Source organism: Leopardus geoffroyi, chromosome C2 (assembly GCF_018350155.1).
Source record: "Leopardus geoffroyi isolate Oge1 chromosome C2, O.geoffroyi_Oge1_pat1.0, whole genome shotgun sequence".
Lineage (NCBI taxonomy): Eukaryota > Metazoa > Chordata > Mammalia > Carnivora > Felidae > Leopardus > Leopardus geoffroyi.
In genome coordinates this window covers 110674403-110700994 of record NC_059333.1, presented here as the reverse complement: position 1 = coordinate 110700994, position 26592 = coordinate 110674403, and positions in this window count along the sequence as shown.

The following is a 26592-nucleotide window of genomic DNA, read 5'->3' as shown; positions in this document are numbered from 1 at the left end:
GGTTTTAGAAACAAGAACTACCATTATACCTGGGCAAGAGGGCACCATGTCCTGATCCCCATGCTATAGAGACATCCATTCTGGCCTTCCTCTGGTCATCCCCACTCTAAGGGGTAAGGAGTCATCTGCCCAGAGACCAAGCTCTGGATGCACAGGACCTGGAGTTCTTTTTTCAAAGGCCTCAAATGCCTTCCAAGAGCTACATGAGCCTTTCCTCAGGTCTTTCTTCCAAAGCAGTAGGTAGGCCTGAAGAGTGATCAAAGGGTGCTATTTCAGAGGCATATGAGCTAGAGAGTACACAAACTTAGCAAGTCAGGCCCTCATGGTGCAGGAAAGAGTGAGGGATGAAACGGGCGGGTGACAGGGTCAGAGGAGTATGGGTCGGTGCTCCAAGCACGAACACTTGCTGGTTAACTCCAAGTCCAAGAATTCTAAATGTGAAGTGGTCTTCAATGTCTTTAAGAAGGTATATTTGTCGGGGCACCTGGGTGGCGCAGTCGGTTAAGCGTCCGACTTCAGCCAGGTCACGATCTCGCAGTCCGGGAGTTCGAGCCCCGCGCCAGGCTCTGGGCTGACGGCTCGGAGCCTGGAGCCTGCTTCCGATTCTGTGTCTCCCTCTCTCTCTGCCCCTCCCCCATTCATGCTCTGTCTCTCTCTGTCCCAAAAATAAAAAAAAATAAATAAACGTTGAAAAAAAAAAAAAGAAGGTATATTTGTCAAGGCAGGTGAATAGAACATTTTGCTTGACAGCTTGGGAGCTTGATGTTTAAGTTTTAAATTATTATGCATGCGGTAGGTGGGCTTCCATTCAACCTCTTGCCCCAGTCCTCCAATATAGAACAACGTGAGAGTTGTTTTCATCCTGCTTCTCACCCCATCCTACCCCCTATCACAGCCTTTGTCTTGTCTGGTTCAGTGAAGGTGGTTTAGCTCTTAACTCCACTATATCCTTCACCTACTTTCCCTGCCCCTTGGAGTTTAGATGATGACATGTACTCTAATAAAACGCTGGCATTTTTCATCCACAATCTGCTCCCTGAAAATGTGCTGAGCAGCTTTCTGTCTCTAGGCAGCTTCTGCAACTAGTTCTGAACTTGTATTTTTGAAGCTATGTTTTGACCCTTTCCTTACTCTCCTCAGCCTCCCCTGTCCCAGGGCCCACAGGCAGGCTTGCTTGTTCCTCCCTTATAACTCCTTTTACAACGTCTGAGTCACTCCAGGCCCTTTGTGTACCTTTCTGGCTTCATCGATTGTGACTCCCTGCCAATTTCTTGCAATCTTTGTCTGCTCTTCTGCTCAGCACACTTTTCTGGATGCTTCTCCATTCTCGTTCTTTAGCGATTTCAATGGCTTTTCCCAGTGAGCATTGCCCTCCTCCCTCTACTTCATGTGTCTTTATAGGAAATAGGGAATTAATCATTTTATTCCCACTATGGGACTCTCCCTCCTTCTACCCCCTGGACAATGAGTTTCCACCCCATTGGAAAGGAAGTTATAATAATGATAACACTTGCTTTTACTCCAAGACTGACTGGATTACAACTGGCCTGAAACCAGGGTACTGCCATATTCATCCGTGATTTTCCAGTCATCATTCCATTTTCATTTCCCCTCCACTTCATATTTTTTCCCTTTAATGAAAGTTGCCAAACAGCTTTATAAAGAAACTGGAAATATACCAAAATTAAGATCAGTTTTTGTCTCAGACTACTTTACATGCCTAAATATGAGTTACTGAGATGGCTCCCTTGTGTTTGTGATTAAGTGTTCTATTTCACATGGAAGATTTTATTTAGATTGATGAAATGACATGAGACTTTCCAAAAATTGATCTTGGAATTTTAAGACAAACTGTGCTACAATGAACTTCAGAGATTATTCAGTCCCAATTCCTCATTTATACATAGGGAGATTTGGGACAGAGAATTTGACAGAGAAGTAGTTTGACAAATAATAAATAAGAGCTATATTTATAGTTTCTGTGCTGAAGACATCATTTAATACTCAAAGCAAATCTGTTCTAGAGTAAATATACTATTTTGGGGGGAAACTTGAGAAATATTCCAATTAAAGTTAGGAACAAGGCAATGGTGGCTTTATTGTTGCCACTCTCTGACATTGTTCTACATGGCTAGCCAACCCAATAAAACCAGAAAAAAAGTTTTTTATATATAATCTAAGAACACTTAAAAAAATAGTTTTAACATCCATAACATGAATGATTAACAGATTTAAACCACATGAAAAAAGTAAAACTTCTATATTAAAAAATGACAACATAAAGTCAGAAGACAAGGGACAGAAGGATGTATTTTGAGCCCATGTTGAAACAAAAAATAATATCCACTATATACAAATCGGTTAAAAAGAATCAAATTGCCCAAGAGAAAAATGAGCAAAAGTAGAAATAGCTAATGTATAGAAAAGGAAATTCAAATGGCCAATAAATATAAAGATATACTCAACTTTAGTTCTTTTTGAGATTTCATCAATATTTATTTATTTTCTCTCATTCACATGAGGTAGCTTCTGTTCGTTTTTAATATAGTGACTGCTACCTTGAAGGTGCTGGGCTAATTACGGTAATATTCTGAATCTGATCCCACTTCTGATCACCAACTAAGGATTCTGGAATCAATTCCAATGGCGCGGATGGGGGTGGTTCTCCACACTACCAAGCGACTCAATTCTCACCTTATCTACCTGGAGATAGCATCCTATCCCACAGGTTAAGGGCTCAGTCCACAAGACTGCCTCACCCCACAACACACACTTCAGATACCAGTTACAAGACCAGGCTGTCCCCTGTGCTTCTGACCAACTGGCTATAGATGGTAGGTTCCAAGGACCCCCTATGTGGGTTGAACTTTCCAGAGAGACTCACAGAACTCACAACACTATTTTGTTTACTAAATCACGAGTTTATTATAAAAAGATAGTAACTCAGGAACAGTTAGGTGGAAGAGATGCATAGGGAAAAGTATGCAGGTGTGCCATTCTCCCTAAATCTCCACATGTGCACCAACATGGAAGCTCTCTGAACCCCAAACCTTTTGGGGTTTTACAGAGACTTCATTATACAGGCATGATTGATTAAATCATAGGCCACTGGTTCTCCAGTTCCTTTCCCCTCCCCGGAAGTCAAGGTGGTGGGACTAAAAGTTCCAACCCTTAGCTCATGGCTGCTTCTCCTGACAACCAACTCCCAGAAACTATGGGTAAAGACCAAATATATATGAGAAATATATATTATGAGCAATATATATTTCATTCAGGTAACATTCAGATAATATATATATTATGAGTATGGTCTCCCCATATATATTAATATATCATATTAATATATATATTATGTCTTATAAATTATAATATCATATGTGGGGGGACCATACTCCTAATCTTTTCTCTGCAGTTTTTTCATTACTTGAGAGATTTTCAGGGCATTTATTTTTGAATGCCTTGTTTATTTCTTACCATTAAGATTTCAAATTAGTTAACTTTTCCAATAATGCAAGACCATGGACTTCCCCTATTTACCAGGATTCTTTATCCAGTTCATCTCTTTTTTGTAATACCTTGCTGAATGGAACCCACAACTTCCAACCACTTCCTTGCACTTAACTAGCCTTGTCTATTTCGAAAGATGATAGTTTTAACATATTTTGACACTACTTGACACAGATTACTCCCTTCCCATCCCCCAACAAAAATTTTCTTGCCATCCACTATATGACAGTACAGCCAATGACACATAGTTTAGATTTTATAATGGCAACACCAAATTGTGTATAGTCATTGTAACAATAAGTTATTCCATCTTAACAAATTATCCTTATGACCCTGAGAAAAGTGGTATTTCTTGCTCATATGATGTCCATTTTGATTTTCACAAGTCTCAAAAGCATTTCTCTCAGAGATCCGGCTTTTTGTTTTCCATCATCTAAACATAGAGCCCTGCTGATTACTGTGACAGGTAAAGAAATACAGCTGGAAGATCACACCCTAACTCATCTATGGCTCAGCTCAGAAGGAACACGAGTCATTTCTGCCCACAATCCTTAGGTCATAACCTGTTTATGACCCCACCTAGATACACAGGGGCTAGGAAATACAAGAGAGCATGTGGCTGTGAGTGCTCCATGACTCTTCCAAACCCCTTTCATAACATGTTTTGCAATACTCTTTCAACTTACCTGAAAGAGATCATCATAGATAATTTCACACATAACAGGTTGGCTGCTATAACAAAATGCCATAGATGAGGTAGGTTAAACAACAGAAATTTATTTTCTCACATTTTGGAGGCTGGAAATCCAAAATCAAGGTGCCAGCATGCTTCCTTTCACCTGAGGCCTCTCTCCTTGGCTTGCAGATGATTGACTTTTTTGCTGTGTCCTTATGTGGCTTCTTCTCCGTGCGTGAGCATCTCTGGTATTTCTTCCTTTCCTTAAAAAAATCCCAAACTTATGACCTCGTTTAACCTTGATTACCTCTTTAAAGACCCTATCTCTCTTGGGGCACCTGAGTGGCTCAGTCAATAAAGCATCTGACTCTTGATTTCAGCTCAGGTCATGATCGCACAGTTCGTGAGTTTGAGCCCTGCATCAGGCTCCACACTGACAGTGTGGAGCATGCTTGGGATATTCTCTCTCTCCCTCTCTCTCTCTCTCTCCCTCTCTCTCCCTTTACCCACTCGTGTTCACTCTCTGTGTCTCAAATAAATAAGTAAACTTAAAAAAATAAAGCTCCTATCTCCAAATACAGTCACATTTGGGGCTGTACTTGGGGGTTTAGACTTCAACATATAAATTTTAGGGGGACACAATTCAGTCCATAACAGTATCAAAACCAAGCAGTGTCAACTCTTAAGTATAATATGAAAGACAAATGAAAGAAAATAAACTTATGATAAAATCATATATATTTCAAAGTGTAAATTCTTGAGCATCACTGTAATAGAAGATATAATAAAGTACCCAGATGCTTGCATCTACTTATAATGAAAATATTTAAATTTAAGAAAAATAAGATGATCAGAAGCCATTTCTATAAAGTGGATTGAGGGAAAAAAAGAGCAGCAGCATGAGTAGTACTAGAGTAAAACCTATTAAGATAAGTAATAATCGGGGTGCCTGGGTGACTCAGTCAGTTAAGCATCCGACTTCAGCTCAGGTTATGATCTCGTGGTTTGTGAGTTTAAGCCCTGTGTCAGGTCTGTGCTGACAGCTCAGAGCCTGGAGCCTGCTTCAGATTCTGTGTCTCCTCTCCTCTCTGCCCCTCCCATGCTCATGCTCTGTCTCTGTTTCTCAATAATAAATAAACATTTAAAAAAATGTTAATAAAACAAAAGATAAGTAATAATGGACTGGAATTTTTTGTATAACAAAAGGCAAAGAGGAAATAGGATTGGATGAAGTAGGAATAAATGCCAAGATTAATTACACACTGTCAGAGTGGGAAAAATGAGTAGATACTCTCACATGTGAGCTAGACTATAAGTGTAGTGTTAAAATAACCATTTTGTTATGACATTGGATGAAATACCACAAAAAATTCTCCTGAAATCTCTTCATATATTGAAGCGTACATTTAATCTCAGAATTTAGAAATTTACGGAATTTACAATTTTCTGAGCTACCTAGAAGTCATAGCCTTTGATAGGAATGGAGAATAGACCATGGTTTTTTAAAAAGGAATACTAAAGACTAAAGAGAATAAGTATGCTAGGCCTCTGGAGACAATATTAATGTTGAGAAGCAACAGGCAGTCCAAAAACAGTAACTAATTCTATTATGTAATTTTCAAAATATAGATTTATCATTTTGACACACATAAAAAGTATATAGAATGTTATGAAACTCTTTAAAGAAAAAGCATTTTACTAAAACATATGAAATGCTACAAAATTGTTTGAAGAAACAGCTTACTAGTAAAATTTAATGAGATCCTCACATTTCATGTGATTCCATTAGTTAAATGATATTTAGTCCTTAATCTATGCAAAATAATCTATTTTCTCTATTACACATGAAAGTCACAGATGACAAAATGGTCCAGATTTCCAATTCTGGAGATTTATGTAGCATGAGCACTGTTGCTGTCAGTATACTGATTTCCTGAAATGGTAGATTATTCTGGATTAAGTTCCAAAAAAATGAAGTATAAGCTTCACTGAATTAAGATGACAGTTGTTTGTGGAAAAAACTTAGTAATAATATATAAAATAGATTCTTCGCTTATATGATTTTAAATAGGTGAATATCTGGGAGATATGAAAGTCATTCAGGACATAGGATGTTCCTTCAATGTTCAAGACTGTTCTGCATATTCCAGGACATTAACCACAGCTGGCTCCCATCTACTTAATATCACAGGCTCTCCCTCATGATCTCTGACAATCAAAAACATTACCATCAATTTCCAAAATACCCCCTAGGGGGCGGTATAACTCTGTTGAGAACCCTGTTCCATCTCTACTTGGATACCATTTTCTAAATATCTCTAATACCTCTATTTTTCCTTTCACAGACCGTTCTTTATCTTTTTTTCCCCTGGAATCCTTCAGAATGAAACTCGTATATCAAGTTTCAATGGCCTCTAAAAACCACACTCATTCCAGACTTAATTTTCTAAAATATGAACCTGAACTTTCTGGTCAAGATGGTCCGTGATTTCAGATGGAAAAACACCCTTCCACCTCCCACCTCCACCCCAAAATAGCAAAGACATAATACAAGAAAATATACAAACATATAGTTATTATCACAAACACATAACTCCACAGAAGGGGAAATTTTTAGAACAAAAACACAAGGATGTAGGCAGTGGCTGTGAGACCTATAATAGGCAGAGAATTTTCACCTCTACTGTGGCAGCTGGGCTTAAGTCCCCAGTAATTGTGGGGAAACAGAGCAAACAGACCTATTGTGCCAATCCTGACTGTCCCACCATTAACTGACCAAAGTCAGTGCTATCTCCTCTGCCGAGGCCTTTAGGGAGTCACTGCCTCGAGTGGTCAAGAAGCAGCAACAAGAGCTGGACCAAATTTCTTACTTCCCAGGAAATTGATCTGTAACATCTATTCACACAAAACATGATCCATCAACACAGGACTATTTTTTTAATGGAGGATGTTGCTGAGACCAATAGAAGCAACTGTAAATTTCCAGACACTAAGAAGCAGGAATATGGCAGGGAAGGGGGTAAGGTAGAGAGGGAGACACAAGAAATATCTACACAATAGAACTTGCAAACTAAAACTCTAGCACACATAAATAAAATGAAAAGGAATCAAAATAATTTAAAATCATTCAACAAATGGGAAGATTCAATTTTAAGTAAATGCAAAAACAGAAAAGTCTTCTAGAAAAATTAAGTCCTCAAAAAAAATTTTAAAGGAATTACATCTCCTCACCCCCCAAAGAGCCAAAATAAAAACTATGTAACAAAACAAGTTTCTATGCATTGAGGACAGTAGAGATTTGAAAAAGCACAAGGGAGTAAGAAAAGGGAGGCAGAATATGAATGAGAGGAGAAGCAGCATTTAGAAATCCTAGAAATAAAATTTTAATCATTATTATTAGAAAATTAATAGATTGCATAAATCCTAGCTAAAGACAGTATTAATAAATTGGAAGATAGTATAGAAAATATTAACAAGAACTTGCAAAATAATATGAAGAGGTTGTTTTAATATGAAAAAGATTGAAGAGTTGCAGAGGATAGACTCAACACTTCAACGTGAGAATAAGAGTTACAGACACCAAGAACAATGAGAATGAGTAAGAAGCAACAGCTGAAAATACAATGCTGATAATTTTCTGAATTGCAGAAAAATGTCCTTACATACAATATACACAATGACTCTTTTTTAATATTTGTTTATTTATTTTGAGACAGAGAGAGAGGGAGAGCATGAGTGTGAGAGGGGCAGAAAGAGAGGGAGAAAGAGAATCCCAAGCAGATGCTGCACTGACAGTGTGCATACAGTTCAGAGCCTGACATAGGGCTGGATCTCAGATCTGAGCTGAAATTAAGAGTCGGACCCTTAACCAACTGAGCCACCCAGGCGCCCCGGCACAATGACTCTTGAGCAGCACAGATAAAAGTAAATCCACACTTGAACATACCTGATATAAAAACAGAGAAAGCAGGGGCGCCTGGGTGGCGCAGTCGGTTAAGCGTCCGACTTCAGCCAGGTCACGATCTCGCGGTCTGTGAGTTCGAGCCCCGCGTCAGGCTCTGGGCTGATGGCTCAGAGCCTGGAGCCTGTTTCCGATTCTGTGTCTCCCTCTCTCTCTGACCCTCCCCCGTTCATGCTCTGTCTCTCTCTGTCCCAAAAATAAAAATAAACGTTGAAAAAAAAAATTTAAAAAAAAAAAAAAAAAAAAAAACAGAGAAAGCAGTGAAACAGATAAAAGGGTCCCCAAAAAGTTCCACTCCTACATGGGCACTTGGTATGTGCCCACAGGTAGTGGTACAAATCAGTCAATTATTTCCAGCCTTGATAGTTTAGCAACAGTTCTATGAAACTGTTTCAATATTTTAATACATTTATATTCAGTGATGTTTGGAGATTAAAAGAAGTGAAAATAAATAGTACTATCACTTTCCTATAGCCTCCCTATAATATTCACTATGAGAATGTTCTAAATACTTTATAAAATAGCCATTCTAAAATTTCTCACATTAATAAAACCTTTTGAGCCATTTGAGGAAAAGTCTCCCATTTCCCTAAATGATGATTAAATAGAGGGCATGATACCTGGACACAACTGAGAGACTGGCAGAAGACTATCTTAACTCTATGTAAAAAAGATAAAACCCATTCTATGTTTTGTTAAAGGTTATTATAATTGCTAAAAAAGAAAGATAATCTACATGGAGAAAATTTAAGTCCCAATTAAAATAATTAGAGCATCAAACTACTCTAACTAATGAATGGTTATTTTCATTATATGACAACTCTAACTAATGAAGCATTAATCTTAAAAGCTAAAACAAATAATAAATTCCCTTTAAATGGCACAAAAATTAAACCAACAGCGATTATAGAAACTTCATTATCATACTAGATAAGAGCAATAAAAAAAAAAAAGAAAATTATAGACCAATTATACTCATGAACGTAGATGCAAAAATCCTTTTATAATGTAGCAAATAACTGAATTCAGCAGTGTTGAAAAAGAAAAAAAAAACATCATGAACAAATAGAACTTATCCAAGGAATGCAAAGATGGTTTATATTTAAGAAGCCTATTAAATTTAATATAGCACATTAAGAGAATAAAAAAGTAACATATATACCTCTCAATAAGTTGCTCACATAGCAACTCAGTACCAAAAGGCATTGGGTAAACATAATGCTCACTTTGTTATTAAGAGAAAACAAAACAAGCACATAAAATCATTAGAAAAATAAGAATGGATTGGAACTGTACTAATCTGATGTATTAGAGTACAGTCAGAAATATGGAACCCAATCAAACAGTCCTGCTGAAGGAATTTAACTTAGAGAACTAGTTACAGAGATGTGGGGAGAGCTGAAAACCAAAAAGGTAACAGAAATTAGTGAAGCAGGAAGTTACACCCCTAGAGGAGGAACAGAAGGAGGAGGCTGCGTAAGTAGAGCCCAAGACATAAGGCCATCAGGCAGCTGGATCTACATGGAGATCATTTGGTATAGATTAGGACCACAAAACACAGGACTGTCTAGTAGGAGGTGGTATCATGTACTAGATAAAGCTCTGGTACATCAAGAGGTGGGTAAAAACTCTGTGACTTCTCTCTTCCTTCCATTCCAGTCTTCTATCAGTACATTCTATTGGCCAAAAGTTAGTTGTTAGTATCTAGGAGATGTAGTTTACAGGAAAAGTAAAGAGATCTGAGAACAAAGATACAAATGACCAGCATACCCAGTACCTATCAACAACCCAAACAAACTTTAAAGACCTTCCCTTAATATCAGAAACAAGACAAAAATACACTCATCACCACTTTTATTCAACATCCTATTGAAACACCTAGAAAAAAGTAATGAGAATATAATAATAGGAAAGGAATAAACAAAATAGTTATCTGCTAACAATATAGTTGCCTTATAAAGAAAATACAAGAGAATTCCCAGACTTATGATTTAAATTAGTAAGAGAATTTAGAAGGGTTGCTGAATATAAAATCAAACAAAAATAATCCTGTCTACTGTCATTAACAAGCAATTAGAAAGTGTAACAGAAAAAGATACCATTGTCTATAGCAATAAAATCTAAAAGGTATCCAAAAATAAAACAAAAATTATGTAAGATGTTTATGGAGACATTTTGATTACTGAAGATCTGAATAAAAAAATAGCAATACTATATTTATAGATACCAAGGCTAAAGGCATGAAAACTGTTAAGTGTCCCCAGATTAACACTTAAATTTAATATAATGCCAATCTAAATCCCAACAGGATTTTACTGAACAAGCTGATCCTGAAATCATATGAAAAATCAAAGGAGTAAGAATAACAAAAAAATTTTTTAAAGAATAAAGGATAAAGAGCCAATATTAAAATATTTGTTTTAAATTTTTACCCTTTAAGTTAGAAGAGCATTAACATTGGGAAAAACTAAAAGACCAGGAACAGAAAACAATCTAGAAACACACATAGGAATATGTGGACTTGATATGATAGAGGTGGTATTGCAAATAATTCAATAAATGGGACTAAAACAATTGGTTATCCAAAAGGAAAAAATGAAATCATATGCCTGCCTTATACCATATACCAAAATAAATCCCAAAAGATTAAAAACCAAATGAAAAACCAAATTTATAAACATTTGAAGGAGACTATAGAATATTACATGACCTTATAAGAAAGTATTCCTTAAACAAGATATAAATCACACAAGTCATAAAGGAAGTTATGAATAAATTTGAGATTAACAAAAACTTCAATGCAGCAAAGGTTAAAAACTAGAAGAAGATATTTGAAACACATATAACTGGAAAAAGACAAGTAACCAGAATAAATATAAGAATTCCTAAAATTTAATAAAAATAACATTAATAATCGAGCCTAAAATAGGTAAAAGATTTGAACAGTTACTAGTCACAGAAAAGGAAATCTAAATAGCTACCAAACATGTGAAAAGATAAGCAAACTGACAGTCAGAAAATGCAAATTAAGGGGCATCCGGGTGGATCAGGCAGTTAAGCATCCTACTCTGGATTTTGGCTCAGGTCATGATCTCACGGTTCATGAGTTCGAGCCCTGCATCAGGCTCCACGCTGATGGAGTGGAGCCTGCTTGCAATTCTCTCTCTTTCCCTCTCGCTGCCCCTCCCTGCACATGCATGCTCTCCCCCCACCTGTCCCTAAGTAAATAACCTAAAAAATGCAAATTAAAACAGTAAGATTAACAAAAATTGTTAACCGTCAAAGTAAATTAACAAAAATGTAAAAAGTCTCGGCCAGTATGTTGAGAAGCAATCACAGGACTGTAAAACTGGGGGAAAAAAACACCTTCAGAAGAAATCTGGCAATATTTAATGAAGTTAGTGTACATACCTTGTGTATTAGTTAGCTACTGCATTATAAGGCTGTATAACAAAGTGTCCCAGTAGCTAGTGGTATAAAGCAATAATTACTCTCATGCTCACAGCTCAATGAGAAAATGGATGAATGCTACAGTATATTCATATGACAAAGTAGTATATGACAGTTTAAATGAAAGAACTAAAGTTATATGTATCAACATACATAAATGTCTATCACATAATGTGGAGAGAAATAAGCACTTTACAAAAGAATAACATTTAGCATAATACCATTTGTATTTAATGAAATTTTAAATTCAAATCAAATATGGCAAGAGCATTTTCATGGCCCTGTGTGTTCATTACAACAGTCTGTCAGAAAAGTAGATGTGCTGGCACAAACATCACTTCCTGGAAAGTTATTTTGAGGAAGCTCATGGATATTCTGATGGTTTCAAAATCCACATGGAGTCCCCTCTAGACAGTTTAATCTGCTACATATTTTATGTCATTCCTTTAGGCATCTGTACTAGAACCTGCAGGCAGCCAACAGTCTGTTTGCTTTTATAAAGACCTAAGTAATAGTTTGAGGTCATGCTGGGAAAACGGAGAGCCAATAAATTGCAACCCCACTGTACTTATGTCATAGCTTCCAAATGATTGTGCTGGTCTGAGGTGCCCATTTACAGTCCAACTGTACAGCAGACACATGAGAAAACACAGCAGACTTAAAAATACCCATACCGTTATATGCTTTCTCATGACACAGTCACCACCACACTTCAAGAGTCGACGATAATGCAAAAAGGAGACTGCTTATGAGGAAAGAATTGGCTGTGCCCAGTGGCACCAGGCTGCTACCCGATGGGAAGCTGTAATTGGTTTCAGAAAAAATCCATCAGCAGTCAGCAGAACCTTTGCCACAGACTGAGATTCAAGGGAAAAGCTCAAAGCCCCAGTGAGGGAGCCAAGAAAAAAGCCAGAACCCAGGAGAAGAAAAAAAACTGAGCACCAGGCAGTTTGTAAGGCAGAACCTGAGGCGCAGGGTTCAAGGCACTCAGGCATCAGTCAGCCCTTGACAGAGGATCCACTATGCGCCAGCTTGGTGCCAGAAGCGAGGCACAAGGGCCTGCTCTCATTTTCCATCTGGGCCTAAGAATTCCCATACTCACAGGCATATTATTGAAAGTCTACAAGTTACTGGGAAGAGAGATTTTAACTGGTGAACAAAAAGTATAAATTGGGGACTAAAGAGTCAAGTATCGTACCTTTGCAACTTTAGTACTACTTGGATTTATTATTATGAGCTTATTTTAACATTAATTTGTAATCATATAATTTCTTAAAAATAAAGTAATAGAATGATGATTCTATAATCAGCCTTACAGATGTGTACACTGGGGTTCAGAGGCATTAAGTGTCTCATACAAATTCATGAATCCAAATAGCACGAGAGCCGATAGCAGTATTTAGGTCTCCCATGTTCCAGTTAGTGTTTTTGTTTTGTTTTATGCTACACTTTCCAATCGAGATATATACTGTCAACACATACATACTTAACTGGATATAGGCAGAATTCCAAGGAACTTTAACTATCTTAAATGCTGAGAGTTAGTGGAAGAGACTTCTTGGTCGGTAAGTTTGATAAACAGCTTTTAAGGCGTGTAATGCTCTGTTTGATAGCCAAAAATCAGCCTTGGTTTTAATAATCACACTTACGGGGGCGCCTGGGTGGCGCAGTCGGTTAAGCGTCCGACTTCAGCCAGGTCACGATCTCGCGGTCCGTGAGTTCGAGCCCCGCGTCAGGCTCTGGGCCGATGGCTCAGAGCCTGGAGCCTGTTTCCGATTCTGTGTCTCCCTCTCTCTCTGCCCCTCCCTCGTTCATGCTCTGTCTCTCTCTGTCCCAAAAATAAATAAACGTTGAAAAAAAAAATTTAAAAAAAAAAAAAATAATAATCACACTTACATCTAAATGCTATAAATACTCCAAAGTAATGGGAACAGCATGGAGCCAATATTACAAGAACATATTATTTAAGACTTGATAGACAGCTTTGATTTTATAAGAAAAACATAAACAGCAACATCAAAGTCTAGTTCACTAAAAATTTTTCCAAGCTGCTTCAACAATTGTCTCTAAAATGACAGAAACAAACCTAGCTTACCAAGTCTTGATTCCAGCTGGGATTTTACACTATTTTTTTCCTGACTTATCCTTCCTGGGCCACATCAACCTTCACACTTCCCCACTGTACTTTCCACTCTACTTCCTCTGCTGATTTCAGTCAATAACCATTGCATTCAAGAAACCCCGCACACATTAAGCTCTTAATTATAGCTACTGATTTTGGATTCTTTTTTCTGCCTTAGCTTTATATCTTCAGTCTTAATTCATCTACTCTTTTATTGTTTATCTCATCTCATTTATTATCACATTTAGTCAAATGAGATTATAATTTTGATATCTATATTTAACATCCACAAAAATATCATTACATTTTTCTTTTACTTAATATCGATCAAAATTAAATGGGGATATTAGACATGACTAAAATCTACAAACCCCTTGCTTCATGGCCAGGCAATCAGGACACTCCCAGCAGAAAGCAAGAAATGACATCAGGGGAGCACAGCAGGAGGCAACAAGTGGGAAATCTGGCAAGGAGATAAACTTCAGTAATTAGAGTTTTGGTAGCAGGAAATAGAATGAGCAGAAGTCAAGAAAGGTAGTATGTCAGAGAGATCCATTAGCAATTATACCAAAGATTTACAATATAAAGAATGATGATTGTCACTGTTGGCTGCCTACTCAATATCCATTTGTACCACTTTCCTTACAAAAAGAAGAGGAAAGAGAAGGAAGAAGAGGGAAAAGAAGAAGAGAGTGAGAAGGGAAAAGAAGAGAGAAAAAATAAGAAAGGAAGGAAAGAAATATTATTTCAATGTCAAGGTATCCAATAAATGCTCTTATTGCCCTGACTCCTCTATAGCTAGGAATGGTGTAGCATCTTTCTGCCAGTGGAAAATTTCATTAAAGGCTCCAGTTCTTCACTTCCCCTATGGCCATGTGATTTCTTTGTACATTTCCTGTGTTGTCCCATTCCAACTCTGAGCTCATCCACATGATTTACTTTGGCCAATTAAATGACCTTTGTCAATTCTAAGCCTTGATCTCAAGAGGCCTTGAACATTTTTGCTTGCTCACTCTTACACTTCTATTCTGCCTCTGATACTTCACTAGTTCCGAAAGGAGGAAAATAAACCAGTGATATAGAGCTGTCTCAGCTAAGGTGCTTCAAACAAGCCAGTCTAGTCCAGCCTAGAGCACAGCCTTCACTTAACATGCAGATGCATAAGTGAGCTAAGCAGAACCACCCAAGTGAGCCGAATCCTGATTAGCTACATCCCATAGCATGGTATATAAGCATTCATTGTTGTATGCCATTAGGGTCCTGTGCACCAAAAACTGATACACTAACCAGTGAAACATATGTTGATATCTGAGGGCAGGGGAAGGAGAGGCATTGAGAAAACTTTGTTTTCCTAAAACAGCAATACTTCATTTACTCTTCTCCCTGCCTTAAGCTCAAACTGAATATATGAAAGTGTGACAGTCATCTTGAAACCACGTATATATACATAAAGATGCTAAAGATACTCAAACAAAAAAACAGAAAAGGTCTGAATGTCTAACGGCATTGTTAAGCAACATACCAGTCTTGAATTGTCTCACTCTAGATTTCTTGTTATGTGAGGTATGTGGTACATAATACAAACTCCTACTTTTTAAGCCACTGTAGTCACAATTTCTGCTATATATAATTAAAATTATCCTTGATACTAGAACCAAAGAATGACCTAGTTTCTAGAACTGGGCATATGGGAGAAACAAATGGTAAGAATCCAGCTAGTGGAAATAAAGAGCAAAGTCAGGATAGAATAAGAGTTGACCTGACACCAGACTAATGCTCCTGTCCTAGAATTCATCATTTACAGTTTTCAATAATGGGATTAAAGCCAGAGAAATAAAGGGGTTCAGTAAAAATGTTTAGAATCCTACAGAGATAGGGATCCAAACAAATAGTGGCAATGACATTTGAGGTTCAATTTGACTCACTGGCCACATGTTGTAGGTCCCTAGACTATTTGAGGGCTTCAAGCTTTTCCATTTTTTTTTTTCAAAAATATTTCATTACTCAGGACACCTGGGTGGCTCAGTCTGTTGAGGGTCTGACTTCGGCTCAGGTCATGATCTTGCCATTCGTGGGTTTGAGCCCCGCATGGGGCTCTGTGCTAATAGCAGAGGCTGGAACCTGCTTCAGATTCTGTCTCCATCTCTCTCTCTCTCTCTCTCTCTCTCTCTCTCTCTCTGCCCCTTCCCTGCTTGCACACTCTGTCTCTCTCTCTGTCTGTCTCTCTCTCTCTCTCTTAAATATAAAACACAAAACAAATTTTTTAAAAAATATTTCATTATTCTCTAATAGTTTTCCTTTCCCTATTTCTTTGCTATCTATATCCCTTTGAATTGGCATTCTTTCCATAACATACCTTTTATAGCCATCCATCCTGTTAACAACCAACAAAAACATCCATTTGTGCCATGAAATATATACTTTATCAAGTGGGATTTAATTTTTTTAAGCAAAACAGAAATGGCACAACTTGTTTCAATAAGTTGTAAAAAGGGCATACTAACATATAGTAACCAAAGACATATTTTTTCAAAAAGCAATTAAAATTTCACACAATCTTTGTATAATTTATAGCACAAAGGAATAATGAGTATCTTAAAGCAGTCTTAAGAAATCACCAGTGGGGGCACCTGGGTGGCTCAATCGGTTAAGCATCCAACTTTGGCTCAGGTCATGTTCTCATAGTTTGTGGGTTTGAGCCCTACACCAGACTCTGTGCTAACAGCTCAGAGCCTGGAGCCTGCTTTGGATTCTGTGTCTCCCTCTCTCTCTTCCCCTCCCCAGCTCGTGCTCTCTGTCTCTCAAAAATAAAATAAACACTCAAAAAAATTTTTTAATTATGAATGTGGTATAAATGTATGAAAATACAAGTCAAATATGGAGAAATATCTGAGAAATGCCACAATATAAAGAAAGCCTTGCCTGTCCCCTTTGCAAACATACTTTCTTGGAACTGGCTTGCCTTGAGCTACTCAACAAATAGCTCTGACTTTCAAACACAATACTAATTTTTCAAAATGCCAGATAATTTAATAATTCCCTCCCAAACATGGTTAACATGCAAAAAACATGGAGTTGACCTCCATGTCCTTCTGTTGGTGATAGTCAAACCTACTGTTTGGGATTTCATTAATGCAAACAATAAAATTTATCAAATATTCCCTATGTGTTAGCATTTGAACACTGATCAATTGCATCAAAACAGCAGTGGGGGAAAAAATTTGGCACAGTCTAACTGAGTTCTTACTGACTTGGGACACTGGGGCCTTTGAGGATAGTAACATGATAAATACAGGATAACTTTAGTGGATATAGAATTGAATTTTTATACAGTTAATGAATATATCAATTAGGTTTCTTTGACTGCAAGCAAAGAAAAGTAACTCATGCTAACTTGAAGGGTGAAAAAAGAAATATACTGAAAGTCTATAGGGATAGTTCAAAGAATTGAAGGAAAAGCTGTAGAACAAGGCTTCAGGAAAGATAGGAACCTGGGAGGCTCCAGGGATCTTAGTAGTAGTAATTATTAGACTGCTTCTTGAGAGTATGAATACCAAGAATAAATCAGTCTCAACTATTTTTCTTGTGTGTCCAGGAAGAGAGAATCTGATGCCTATACAGACTAAAGTACTGGCAAAGGGTGTTACGGAGTTCCCCAAAGGAAATTTAATGATTGTTCTGAAAGGAACAGTCCATAAATGTTGGGCAAAGTCAAGAAATGTTCACCATAATGATGAAATTACAATGTCCTAGGTTCCATTTCCCTGGGAAGAATAGGGCACCAATAAGAGGAATTAAATATTACAAAGAGATTCAGGGTCAAAAGAGAGCTTGTATTCTATTCAACAAATTCATCTACTTTATTCCTCCTAATATAAAGGGTAGGAAGTGAAACAGATATGAAAATTTCCGCTTTCTAAATTAGCATAAACCATCTCTAGAGAGTAAAGGGTGAAAAGTTAAGTTTCTGCAATTGTTCTTCCTTGAAAAGTAAAATACTGGTTTTTTTGAATTTTGTCCTTTGGACATAGTTGGTCATATAACTTTCACAAGATTATGGAAATGGTTAGTATTATTATTACATCTATATCATAAGACTATTTCTGAATCTTTATTTTTCATAAGTGTAAGTGAAAATGCAAACTGGGTTAGATTTTACAAAAGCAAAGTTATTTTATTTCATTAAACATGGGAGGGAATTAAATGCAGAGATGAGCACAATCAGAATCAATTAATAATTGTTTAATATTCTTCTGGATCCAAATCAGTATTTCCATATAATAACAGAACACAAGTACAATCATGTATTAAATGGCAAGTCAATTAATCATGTTAAAAGTGCTTATTTAAATGCCAAAAGAATTAACATGACCTTTTATTTATCAAGAACTGTTGGCATTTTGAAAAGATTTAGAAATACATTTTTGTGCACATTTCAAAACTCTAAGTATCTGAACTTAACTTCTTTCAATAACAATCTTCTCCTCAAGAGAATGCAATGTTATAAAAAGAGCTAAAAGTTTGCAAAGAGGAAGATTTAAGCATTCCTCCAAGTGAGAGAATCATATTAACATTCAAAAGCTCTTTGAAATATGTACCCATCTTATATATATGTCTCAACTACAGCCTAATTTGAAGTCCTGATTCATACGGACCAATTTTCAAGCCAGAGGGGGAGAGTCCACCAGAAGCCTATGTTTCAGGAGATTTTGAAAGCTAACTCATCCCAAAAGAGGCAAAAGTGAAGTAAAAATGAGCAGGACTATGATAGGAATGGTTCTAAGATGGCTCATGAGGACATCTGGCCCTAATCTTCACAGCTACAAATATGAAGAGCTAGCACATCCGCTATTAAGTTATCTCATGGGGCAAAGGTTTTTGCAGAAGTAGTTGAAGTTACTAGTCAGTTGACTTTGAGTTAATCAAAATTGGGGTTAACCACATAGGCCTAATCTAATCATACAAAACCTTTAAAGGTAGAGAAATTTGTCTGGTAGTGGTACAAGAGAAGTCTAAGAGATTTGAAGCACAGAAAGGATTTTAAGCACCGTTGCTAGCTGTGAAGATGGAAAGGACCATGTTCGAGGTCCAGAGAGAGGCCTGTAGGAGTGAGAGTGGCTCCCAGTTGACAGCCACCACGGAAATATGGATCTCAGTGCTACAGTGACAAAAAAGTAAATTCTGCCCATAACCTGGATAATCTGGAAGCAGATTCCTCCTTAGAGATTCCAGATAAGAGTCCAGTCTGGCTGATACTTTGATTCTGCTTTGTGAAACCTAAACAGAGAACACAGTGGAGACTGCCTGGCCTCCTAAGTCACAGAGCCATGAAATAATAAGTGAGTGTTGTTTTAAGTTACTAAATTTGTGGCAATTTGGTATGTAGCAATTTGTTACGTAGAGGTGAACCTAGGATGATAGCATTCATTATCAAAGAAGATCACAGCCCAACTGCCTCTGGACTCATGTTTGAGTCCTTTAAAGAAGAGAAGAATGTTTTGTGTAAGATATTCCATTACATGGCCAAGATAGGACATATTTAGACCAAAAAATAAATAAATAAATAACATAAAACCTGCATACAAATTGCTATAAAATAATCCGGGAAAAAAGTTTTAGGATGGAGTGTAAAACAAGATTACCATAATTCTTAAAATTTTTTTTTTAACGTTTATTTATTTTTGAGACAGAGAGAGACAGAGCATGAACAGGGGAGGGGCAGGGAGAGAGGGAGACACAGAATCCGAAACAGGCTCCAGGATCTGAGCTGTCAGTACAGAGCCCGACGCGGGGCTTGAACTCACGGACCGTGAGATCATGACCTGAGCTGAAGTCCGACGCTTAACCGACCAAGCCACCCAGGCGCCCCAAGATTACCATAATTCTTGAATATATGTTGGATATATGCTTAAAATTTTCATGTGATAACATACGATATATTTCCTTATGATAGGATAGCATTTTATATATTTCCATATGATGACATACATATTTAAATACATATTTTATGGTAAACAAGTAATATGCATTGAAAATTTCCAAAGGAAAAACAGAAATACCAGAGGAGCAAAAGTACTAAGTTTCTGAAAGACAAAAAGGTAGATAGGATTGAATTGAAAGATGAAAGCACAACCCAAAACAGGCAAAAGAGAGATCTGTTACAAATAAAGCAGGAAAGCTTAAAGAGTTCCCTCAAGCTTCCCAATGGCGAGCTAACTCTGGGACAATTGTCAGAGCGCCAAGCTGACAACCACCCAGTTTGCGACATGCCACCCAGCCTTCACTCCTCCTTCTTGCCTGCACCAATTATGGGACAATGAGCCACAGACAATGGAAGGAACGGTGCCTGGAAGCGCTAGGAAGAAAATGGGAGAAACTCAGGTGGTTACCAAGACTGACAAAGAAGAGAAAAATCTTTCTAGCTCCTAGCATACCGTGCCCTGCAATATGTGCTGCCTCTACCCCATTAATTACTCAAGATAGGCTAAAGCAAGCAGTATAGCACTTACACTCACAAAGTAAAAGGGAATCTCAAATACACACATAAGCTTTTTTTTTTTTTTAAGAAAATCAACAACTGAAGTGAGGCATCAAAAAAAAGTACAAGAAATTGTATCTAATGCAGTAAATAGAATAGTAATAGAACAAAAGAAAGAAAATTTTAAATGAAGTATAACATTTCTGAAATAAATATGAGATTATACTGCTTTCATGACAAAGTAACATTATAAAAACATAATTATTCCAAAATAACAATAAAAACATACATATTTTAATGATATTTCTATTTTGACATTTTTTAAGTTTATTTTTAAGAGAGAGAGAGAGAGAGAGATGGGGGGGAGCAGAGAGAGAGGGAGACAGAATCCCAAACATGCTCTGTGCTATTAGCACAGAGCCTGATGTGGGGCTTGAACTCATGAACCATGAGATCATGACCTGAGCCAAAATCAAGAGCCAGAGCCACCCACGAGCTCCAGTGGTATTTCTATTTTTGAGTAAGTAATTATGCATGAGAGGAAAAGCAAATAAGAGATTATAATAATGGCCCTAACAATGAAGATTTTAGTGGAAATAGAAAATAGAATAAAGTAAAAAGTCTGTAATATTAGGCTTAAAAAAAATCCAAGAAAAATGCCTTTTAAACTGGAAATATTGGGGCATCTGAGTGGCTCTGTTGGTTAAGTGTCTGACTCTTGATTTCAGCTCAGGTCGTGATCTCAGGATTCATGAATTTGAGCTTTGATTTGGCTTCTCACTGACAGCTTAGAGCCTGCTTGGGATATTTTCTCTTTCTCTCTCTCTCTCTCTCTCTCTCTCTCTCCCCCTTCCCCTCCCTGTTCACGCACACACTCTCTGTCTCTCTCTCCACAAAATAAATAAATAAAAACTTCAAAATAAATAAATAAACTGGAAATATCCATAGGTACATATTTTTTACCTACTTAAAAAGGCATTGAAGCAATGATAAGCCAATAGCAATGAGTACTCCCAATAGCAGATTGTGGTCTCTAAACACCTTTCTCCCACCAAAAGAAACCAAGGTTCCTTGACTAATACCCAGTGTAAGGCTGGGCAGAAAATATACTAGATAAGCCTGGGACATCCTGCTGTGCTAAAAAGAAAGGCAGTTATCAGGGATGATTAGTGTCATTTCAAAAAAGACACAGTCAGCGGCATCTGGGTGACTTAGTAGATTAAGCATTGGACTCTTGACTGTTGCTCAGGTCATAACCTCAGGGTTTCATGGGGCTGGCCCACATAGGGCGGGCTATGGGCTGACAGCAAGGAGCCTGCTTGGGATTCTCTTTCTCCCTTTCTCTCTGCCCTTCCCCAGCTCATGTGCACACGCTCTCGCTCTCTCTCAAAATAAATAAATACACTTAAAAAAAAAAAAGCCAGTTTTGAATACCATTGTTCTAAAGAAATTAGAACATCAAAAATGAATCATGACTATAATGGATAAAAACACATCAAATACATAAAAATCCCTGAGTTCATAATAAACCTCCAAAATTCTACGCCTAACAACCATCATTGTTTTAATTCTAAAGACTGAAAAATAAAGTGAAATAATGAACATTTATCTTATCTTTTCTGAACAAACTATTTCAGGGTGACTAAAAAGTTGATGAAGGAAAGTTCTCTTTTGTAGAACAATCATTTCTATAATTAGAAAATAAATCAACATTTTTCTGCCCCTAATAATGGTTAATGCAACATTCATTAATGGCTGCTAAAAATACTAGATAAAAGGTTGGATCTTGATAATGGATGGATCAGGCAGACAATTCCTGAGCCCACTGATTGATCTTAACATTACTAAGAGAGTGCACACTATTTTGTATTACATATCTAATACCACTTATGTATTAATCTTGCAAAAAATACAGTCTGAATCTCATCAAGTAGCTGATCAAATGTTAGTTTATAGGAAATTCAGGTGACAGAAAAACATATTAATACCACAAAGATACAATTAACAAAACCCAAAACATGGGACGTTCTACAGGACAAACAACTTGATTTCTTCAATAAACAAATAGTATTTTTAAAATGAGTAGGGACTGTAGTAGAATAAAAAGACTTAAGATACTTCCAGGGAAGATGAGAGTAGGAAGACCCTAGGCTCGCCTCCTCCCATGGATACAACTATGTAAGACTCACTGGTGTAAATAACCCAGAAAAGGACAGAAGACTGGCAGAATAAATTCCACAACTAAATGCAGAGAAGAAAACCACATCAAAGAGATTAGGAAGAACAGACACCACCAGGAACTCAATGGACTATGTGGACTGTCTGCAGGAGGGAGGGATGCCACAGGTATGGAGAAGGGAGAGAAACAGACCCCCACGCTGGAGAACCTGCACAGATAAGATGAATCTCCATAACATTCTGCTTTGAAAACCAGAGGGGCAGAATTTCTTGAGTTCTTACTACCAGAATTTCTTGAGTTCTAAACCTGTAATTTTAAAAACTCAGTAGGCTTGGCTCTGGGGCAGCTGGTAAAGAGAGGAAACTGAGTCCCACTCTTAAAAGAGACAGTACAACAAACAGCCCAGGGAGATTCAGCATATAAACAGTTTGAAAGACGCCTGGGGCATACTGGAGGTAGACATATTTACTAATCTTGGAGTATGTCCTGGAGGGACAGAAATCTCTGGGAACTCCTCCAGGAACAAAGGAACTGGCAGGCACCATTTCCCTCCCCTGCCCCCCAACTTTAATAAGGCAACCCAGAGGACTAGCTACCTAGCTTGCTAGCATTCCCTCCCCCAACCCCAGTGCTGTGCTTCCTCCAATCCACCCCTCCAGAGAACCTGCCTCAGTCCAGGAGCTGCAGGGCCCCTCCCAGAGACCAGTGGTACCCAAAGCTTGCTAGCACTGCCACCCCACTGCACTGCCCCCCTTCACTGTGTTTCCAGGGATCCACCCCTCCAGACAGCCTGCCTCAGTCCTGGCAGTGTAGGGTCTCTCTCTCACAGGACCAATGGCATGCAAAGCACCACCAAACAGCCCCACTCCACTGTGCTTTGACAGATCCACCCACTCCACAAGGCTCTGGCCACAGTCCACACAGGGTGGTATCACAGGCCTGGCAGTGTGCAAGTAGCCCCTATAGCGGCCAGCACCACTCCAAAGTGACTCCTGGCCCAGAGAGAGAGAAAGATAACCACACATGCCAGGGACACAGAGGCCCCAGCAGTGGGCAAGGACAGACACTTAGTCTGACTACAGGCCTCGCGCAGCAATGAAAGCTTCTCGGGGGACAATACAGAAAAAGTACCCTGCAACTTGGCACTACTACGACCCTGGCAAATGCCTGGTCTGACACAACTCAAGCCAAGGCATCCCCAGACTGACCCTGTAACACCACAGGGCTCTAACCCTGCCCACAAAAGGCAAAGAGAGCTACTGCAGATGACTGGACTAAAGGAAAAGGCAGCTCAACCACAACAGCAGGGCACACACATCACACATAGGAGACATTCCTGAAGACGAGGTTCTGGTAAACAGGGGACACTACACAGCAGGACATTACTGGACCTCTACTTTATAAGGCCATTACTTTCAAGTACAGGAGACATAGCTGTCTTTCCTAACACATGGAAATAGACACAGAGACAAAATGAAAAGACAGAGGAATATGTTTCAAATGAAAGAACAGGACAAAATCACAGCAATATCTCTCAGCAAAACAGAGATAAGTAATACACCTGACAGAGAATTTAAAGTAATGATCATAAAGATACTCACTGGACTTCAGAAAAGAGTGTAGGACATCAGTGAGACCCTTAACAACGAAATAAAAATTAACCAATCAGAGATGAAGAACACAATAAATGAAATCAAAAATATAATAGATGGAATAAATAACAGACCAGACAAAGCAGAAGAACAAATCAGCAACCTGGAGAACAGAGTGTTGGAAAAGTAATCAAGCTGAGCTGGTGAAAGAAAAGGAAATATGCAGAGTGAGAAGCGACTTAGGGAACTCAGTAATACCATCAAGCATAATAACATTTGCATTATAGGGATCCCAGAAGGCGAAGAGGAAAAAAAAAATAGTGGCAGAAAGGTTAAAGAAATAAAAGTTGAAAACTCCAAATCTAGGGAAGGAAACAGGAATCCAGATCCAGGTGGCACATGATGCCCCAACAAAATCAACACAAGGAGGTCTATATCAAGACACATAGTAATTAAGATGCAAAACCTAGTAATAGAGAATTTTTAAAGCAGCAAGAGAAAAGAAAGCAGTCACATGCAAGGGAAACCCTATAAGGCCATGAGCTAACTTTTCAGCAGAAGTGTTACAGGCCAGAAGGGAGTGGCATAATATAGTGGAAGTGCTGAAAGGAAAAAAAATCTGCAAACAAGAATACTCTATCCAGTAAGGCTATAATTCAGAATAGAAGGAGAGATAAAGAGTTTCCCAGACAAATGGAAATTAAAGGAATTCATGACCACTAAATCATTCCTACAAGATGTGTTAAAGGGGACGCTTTGATTAAGGAAAATAGGAAGCACAGATTAAGGAAAATAGGAAGCACAGAAGCAGTAAAAGTAAGTGCATCTGTAAAAATCAGTCAAGGGACTGACAAAATAAAAGTATGTAAAGTATGACACTATATAACTAAAACATTAAGGGGAAAGGAGTAAAAAATGGGCTCAAAATTAAGTGACCATCAACTCAATATAGACTACTATATAGAGAAGATATTATATACAAACCAAATGGTAGCCGCAAATCAGAAACCAATAATAGATATGCAAAAAATAAAAAGCCCAAGTGTATCAGTAGACAAAGCCAACCTATGGTAAGAGAAAGAAAGAAAGAAAAGAAATGGAGAATAACTACATAAATAAGCATAAAACAAGCAACAAAATGTCAATAAATACACACTTATAATTACTTTGAATGTAAATGGACTAAATGCTCCAATCAAAAGATAGAGTGATGAAATGGATAAAAAAAAAAAAAAACAAGACCCATCTATATGCTGCCTACAATAGACTCACTTCAGACCTAAAGACAAGGCAGATTGAAAGTGAAGGAATGGAGAAGCATTTATCATATAAATGGATGTGAAAAGAAAGTTGGGGTAGCAACACTCATGTCAGAGAAAACAGACTTTAAAACAAAGACTGTAACAAGAGACAAAGAAGGATACCAAATAATAACAAAGCAGACAATCCAACAAAAGGATATAAAAATTATAAATATTTATGGACCCAAGGTCAGAGACCTAAATACACAAAACAGTTAATAACAAACATAAAGGAAATAGTCAATAGTAATATAGGGGCGTCTGGGTGGCTCAGTCAGTTAAGCATCTGACTTCAGCTCAGGTCATGATCTTGCGGTCCTTGGGCTCGAGCCCCACATCGGGCTCTGTACTGACAGCTCAGAGCCTGGAACCTGCTTCAGATTCTGTGTCTCCCTCTCTGTCTGCCCCTCCCCACTCACTCTCTCTCTCTCTCAAAAATGAGTAAACATTTAAAAAAAATTTAAAAAAAATCATCAAGTTGAAGAACTCAAAAAACTCAACAATAAAACAACAATCTGATCGAAAAATGGGCCAAAGACTTTAAGACACCTCACCAAGGAACATACACAGGTGGCAAATAATCATAAGAAACAATGCTCTACATGACATTAGAGAATTACAAATTAAAACAAGACACCACAACACACCTCTTAAAATGGCCAAAACCAGAACAATGCACCACAGTCACTTTGGAAAACAATTAGGTTTCTTATAAAACTAAAAACACATTCTTAAATATGATTAAGCAATCATAGTCCTTGGTTTTTACCCAAAGAACTTGAAAACTTATGCCCCCATAAAAACCTGCATATGCATGTTTATAGATTTACTCTTAATTGGCAAAACTTGCAAGCAATTAAGATGTCCATCAGTAAGTGAATGGACACATATCCATGTGCTATATTCAGATAATGTAATATTCGTTACTAAAAGGAAAGACACAGAGGAAACTTAACTGCATATTCTGTGGAAAAGAAGTCAATCTGAAAAGGCTAAATACTATATGATCTCAATTATATGACATTCTGGGAAGTGGAAAACTATGAAAACAATAAAAAGATCAGTGGTTGCTGAGGGTATGAATAGACAGAGCACAAAAGAGTTTTAGGACAGTATAAATACTCCATATGATATTATAATGATGAATACATGTCATTATACTTATGTTCAAATCCACAGACTGCATGACACTAAGGGGGAAGCCTAAAGTAAACTATGGACTTCAGGTGATTATAATGTGTGTGTGTAAGCTCATCCTTGGCAATAAAGGTCCCATTCTGGTAAGTGATGTGAATAATGGGGGAGGCTGTGCATGTGTGAGAATGG